Genomic DNA, 5,713 nt, shown 5'->3' with positions numbered 1-5,713 from the left:
ATGAGACCCACACACACACACACACACACGCACACACTCACACACATACACACACACTCACCGAACCGCCGAAGTTTCAGTCGCGCGCACGTCCTCCGGCGTCCCGTTCACATTCACCTCTGCTGAACCGGCTTCACTCCGCATTTAGTCCAATTGTAAAAGAGCAGAAAGAGGCGCGTGTGTTTGCTCATCTGGAAACGCGGCGCAGTCCAGACTCATGAATGAAGCGAGTCTCCTCAGGAGAAACAGAAGAAAAGAGCTGCATCCTAAAGCTCATCGGCCCGATTCAGATCAACACGACCGCGGAGAGACACACTGAGGGTGATGAGGCGAAGCGCGGCTCACACACACGGCGACTTTACGTGGTCTGATGATACTCTCTATTAATGAACAGGTTAATTACTCACACACACACACATACACAGACGAGTGCTGGTGCGTGAATAACAGCGTAATATCAGAAAGAGCGGCAGATCAATGAATGAAACACAGGGAAAGATGACCAGAAAGACAAGAGAGGATGGTTTGTGTAGGATTATGAAGGGTGTGTGTTAGACTGATGTGTGCAAACACACACAGGTGAGAAACCAGTAGAATGAAGAGAGAGAGAGAGATGAGTGTATTATAATGTGTGTTTGTGATCACACACACTCACACACACACACACCTGACTGAGGTAAGACACACGTCTCTCTCTCTCTACGTCACATACTGCATGTGTGTGTTCATGTGTGTGGTTTGCAAACAGAACACACACACACACTCACACAAACTACAGTGAACACAAATCAACCTACCTACAGTCAAACACACCAGCCGCGGGATGAGGAGGAAGAGGAGGAGAAAAGAAGAAGAACAAGAGGTAAGAACACACAGTCTCTCCAAAACCTCCGGCTGCCGCTCACAAGTCAGAGAAATTATAGATGAGATAGATGGAGAAATAGACGAGCAGGCAGATGATGGACAGCGCGAGCAGATGAGAGGAGAAAGCACCTCCCACGACCACGATGAGGAAGAAGAAGAAGAACAAAAAAACAAAAGAAAAAGGCGAATAGTCCGGCCGCCTCCGTGCTGCTGCTCTTTTGGAGGGTGTGCGTGTGTGTGTGTGTCCCTCTCTCTGACGCCTCGCGAAAACACCTGCTCGCAGCACACACACACTCACACTCTCATGCTGCTGTCGGGACACACACACGCTGCATCTGTATGACTGCACCAAACACACACACACACACACACTCGAGCGCTGCTGCCGGTGAAGGAGCGCAGACACCGGGCAGATCTCTCTCTCTCTCCATCAGTTCATCAGTATTCACTGGCAGACAGCGCTGATGAGAGCTGCTGTGTCTCCCTCTGCTGGCACGCACTGCCACCAACGTATCTGTCAAGTCCTGTCTTTGCACAACCCATCGAGATCCCTCCAATCATCTGATCAGAGGCTGTTGACTGCTCCTAGGGCAAGACCAGAGGCCCCTGGGCTAAAGCTTTACCCCCCCCACCTTCCCTATTTACTCAAAACATAAACATTTCAATTGGTGATCATGCACGAATAAATTCAAATGTCCTACCTTCAGAAGCTTTTCCTCCTTTTTCTTTTTTTACTGAGAAGTCCTTTATAAGCTCGGTAAAATCCAGTTTCTGTAGAACGTCGCTCTAAAGAGACATTAGAGTCCGATGACAAAGACGCTCCTGGCCCGTGACAGATCGCAGCCTGTTTTTTACTAAGGCCAGTTTTGAGAATGAACGCTCGCCGGTGACTAATTTCCGTTGTTTTATTATCTTGACGAGAGTTCTTGCCGTGGTGTTGGTTTCATTTTGGATGAGTGCTTTAAATTGTAGAAGTTCATCCACTAACTCCATTTCCAAATCTCTGCAGTACTTATTTTGCCATTTTGTTGCAGACGAACGCAGCTCTTCTGGAGTCAAGGAGAGGATGTTATTTAAAAAACCAAAGTGCTGGTTTACAGTGTCGTAGGAGCTGAATCTGCGGTCCAGCTCCGCTACAGTCTGTCAATCACCAGTACAAACACGCTAGATGAGAACAGATCACATGGATTCGCCACTGCACTTTATGCGCTTCTCTGGTGTTGAGAGTCCGGTTTGTACACCCCAGACACATTTGTTTTGCCATTGCTTCAAAAGTGTCGAACTGATTTCGGAGTTCTGCAACGAAATCCCTTAATGATCGCATCAAATCTACAGCAACAGGCAAATCAAGACCAACTGTTTGAAGGGTTGTGCTTGTCTTGTAAAATTGCTGCAGAATTGTATTCCACATGTTACAGAGGAAAGCGATTTCCAGTTTATCCATTTTCTTGCTTAGTCGGCTGGCTTCATCACGAGTGGTTAACTGCTGGTTAGTGTCATCAGCTATCTTTCTCAAGGATTCCTGGATGCTGGCGTAATTTAAACAGAGTGCTTTAGTGGCTTGGGCGTGCGCTGACCACCCATTCAACTAAAGGGTTTATCTCTTTGATACGCGAATGCAAGCCCTTATAACAGCTGGACATGTTGTTGGCATTATCGTAACACTGCCCTCTGCAATTGTCGAAGTTTAAGAATGGATCAAACTGGCTAATTCATTCTAAGATTCCCAAATAGTTACCGAAAACGGCACTATGACCCCTAAAAAGGAAGGCCACGCTCTGCCAGGACTCGGTGAGTCTCGGAGCCCTCATGCTCCACTATGCGTTCTTTTGCATGCTTCCAGGCACTGAAACCACGTGTGAACGTGTTGGCTGTATCTCCAAAAATGTTACTTGCAAAACACAACATTTTTCCTTGGGAAGGTGAATACAAAACCCATTCTCTGGTCACACACTCTCCATTTCCAAGTTCACGTCTGAAATAACTTTGTGAAAAGTGAAGTTTCTGATGTTTATACACGCGTTCTGAAGCTGACACGTACACAAGATACAGGTCCTTTTTTGGCCCAGTATGCCCGCGCATTATAGTCTATTTTATTCCAACAGCCCGGATCTGTACTGAAAGAATCGTTAACAGTGCTCTCGAAACAGAATCAGGGCTTGCTGTGTCGACTCTGCTGCACCCTAAGACTAATTGAGCTAGACGCATCTTCCATATTAGCAGGTGCACTACAGACATTATCAAGGCCCATAACGGGTGTAGATATTCTTTCACCTTTTGAGCAGTGTTGTTCAGAAGGTTTTGTTGTTTTATTGCCGCTGTCTTGATTGTCTACAGGGCACATTTTAGATCCATTTTGAAGCCCGTCGCTTTGGCTAGCATCCTCAAAAGGCTGGTTAACATCAGTTGTTGCAGAACAGGTATTACTATCTGCAGGCTTGAAATATCCTGTAAGTTTGGGTATTTTTTTAAGCTGCTGATTGCATTGTTATATCAGTTTGTGCATTTTTATTTTTGTGTGCCCCACTCTCGTGCTTCTTGAAGTTTGCCATTGTTTACACTATTTAGCATACAGTCAGTCACAGTGCGCTGGTTAACGAAAGGATGCATCCATTAACCAATCAACGCCAAGGGCGGCAAATTACAAATCTCCTTAATTAAAGAAATGTTGACACTGATTTCTATGGAAAGCAGCAACAATAATCCTTTCAATTAAAATTGCTTTGTTCCTATCAAGTTTACATTGTGTGGGTAACTATAAAGTGTACTCTGTTTTTCTCCCAGTTCACTGGCCACTTACTTTCATGTATTTGGGGAGAAATGGGCGAATCATGTGATGCTAATGCATTATAGATCAACTAACATTTTTAGAGTGGTGGAAAGAGTACTGAAAAAATATACTCAAGTAAACGTACCATTACCTTCCAAAAATGTAGTGTGAGTAGAGTAAAAGTACTTGTCCAAAAAACTACTTGAGTAAGAGTAAAAGAGTAGCCTATTTAAAAGTACTCATGAGTATTGAGTAGTGAGTTGTTCTAGAAGGATGGCAAATTCATGCCATACCTTTTACTCGAATTGTTATGCTGATAATACAGTTTGTAAGGAAAAATGCAATAAATAGCGAAGTATTTCTGGGGAAACTTTTTCAAAGAAAAACACACACACACACACACACACACACACACACACATACGCATGTAGTGTTGTCAAAAGACCCGGTACTTCGGTACCAAGTCGGTACTAAAAAATGAAAACGTTACGGTACTAGGTTTTTGTAAGTACCGGTGGTACTGAGTACCCGGTCAACCTGGTTCTTGATGCGCTGTCCGAAAGTTATCCTCTTCATAAAAGCACTGAGACGTGGCGACATCAAAACGAGGAAACACACCAAACTAACAAAACACTTTAAAGACACCCAGATCAAATGAAAGAGTTTGTCATTTTCATTTCATCTTGCCTGTAATGCCAGCGTTTGGGAGCGCAGCGCAGCGCTGCTTTGTGTACAGCTGCTACCGGGGAAACCTGATCTCTCACGCTCTACAAGCGCCTGCTGCTGGCAGAAAATCAGTTTGCATATATTTACATGTATTTAGGAGCTGAAAGTACATGGACGCCACCACAAAGTCATAATTACGAGTGAAACGCTGAACCTTCTTTAAGCCCAGAGTTTCTGAGTTTCTGTCAGTGATGTTTCTGCAATGGATGTTTGTAATGTTTTGTAGTCTGTACTGTAAATTTGTTAAAATTAATTAAAAACAAAACAAAAAAAACATTTACAATACAAAGTCACATACACAATATGATAGTATTGTAAAATTATAATACAATTTACAGCACTTTCATAAATGGAATAAAATAATAAAAAAGCTAAAACAGAATTTGTAGAATTTGGGTTTTTTTTTGTAGAAATGGATGGTCGAGCTCACTGTCTCATCACAACAAAGCACAAAGACACTTTCCAGAACTTTCACATTCACTGTTCCTCAGTGGTGGTAAGCTCTTACCTACTCAACCCAACATGTGAAGAAACGACTCTTCTGTGAGCACTTGATCCACTTTCTACACTCTGAAACCCTTGATCTGCTGCGACTGGTTTAGAGCGGTAAAATGGGAGACAAAATAATATAATATATAATAAAACAACAACATGAAATAACTAAATAAAACACTAGCCTTCAAATAAAAAATTAAATTAAATAAATTCTAATTTACAATATAATACAATATAATTTACAATTTAAAATTACAATAATATAATATTACAAATAAACAATAAATATAATGGCTATGGCATTTGTATGACTTTATAAAAGAAGAACTCGAACAAACAGATTAAGGAATAGTTTTCATGCCAAAGCCATTTCTGTTTTAAATACTGCAATAACTTAACCTGAATACCACGTGCAATGTTTAATGAGCCGTGCAATTCTGTGAGATTAATAGTTTCTATGCTTAAACCCTCTATTTTGAATACTGCAATAACTTAACTGAACATTATGTTGAAAATTCAATGTTAAATATGAGTCGTGTAACCGACTGTTGAACGTGAGATGTGTTAGGTGTGTAATGGTGTGTTTTTTTTTTATATTTTTGATCCTGTTATCTGTTTACTATTTATTAGATTTATTTATTTTGTTAGATTATGCACCCAATGGGTTGCATTTCAATTTTGTTGTGCTTGTACAATGACAATAAAGACATTCAATCCAATATTCAATAAAAGAGGAAAATTAAGAGACTAAGTGAGATTGGTCTTGTGTAAAGTGGCCTTCCACATGACTCCTTATTTATCAAGAAAACACATCATAGGTCTTTCACACAGCAGCTTTACACTGAAAACACATGGCCT

General features: G+C 41.6%; 1 protein-coding gene across 1 annotated transcript in view; it reads right to left on the bottom strand.

Annotated features, from left to right (window-relative positions):
• LOC107758358 (glutamate receptor ionotropic, NMDA 2B-like) overlaps nucleotides 1–1,103 on the bottom strand; it is a 25,420-nt gene extending 24,317 nt beyond the window's left edge. Inside the window, exons 1-2 of the mRNA XM_016576068.1 lie at nucleotides 798–1,103; nucleotides 62–380 (exon numbers count right to left, since the gene is read on the bottom strand). The gene's annotated coding sequence lies outside the window, so the exon portion shown is untranslated. The remainder of the gene's footprint in view (nucleotides 1–61; nucleotides 381–797) is intronic.
• Nucleotides 1,104–5,713: the final 4,610 nt, after the last annotated feature.

Source organism: Sinocyclocheilus rhinocerous, unplaced genomic scaffold, assembly GCF_001515625.1.
Source record: "Sinocyclocheilus rhinocerous isolate Xijiao unplaced genomic scaffold, SAMN03320098_v1.1 scaffold5130, whole genome shotgun sequence".
Classification (NCBI taxonomy): Eukaryota; Metazoa; Chordata; class Actinopteri; order Cypriniformes; family Cyprinidae; genus Sinocyclocheilus; species Sinocyclocheilus rhinocerous.
The sequence above is the reverse complement of the archived record's forward strand: the minus strand, read 5'-3'. Positions and strand labels throughout refer to the sequence as shown.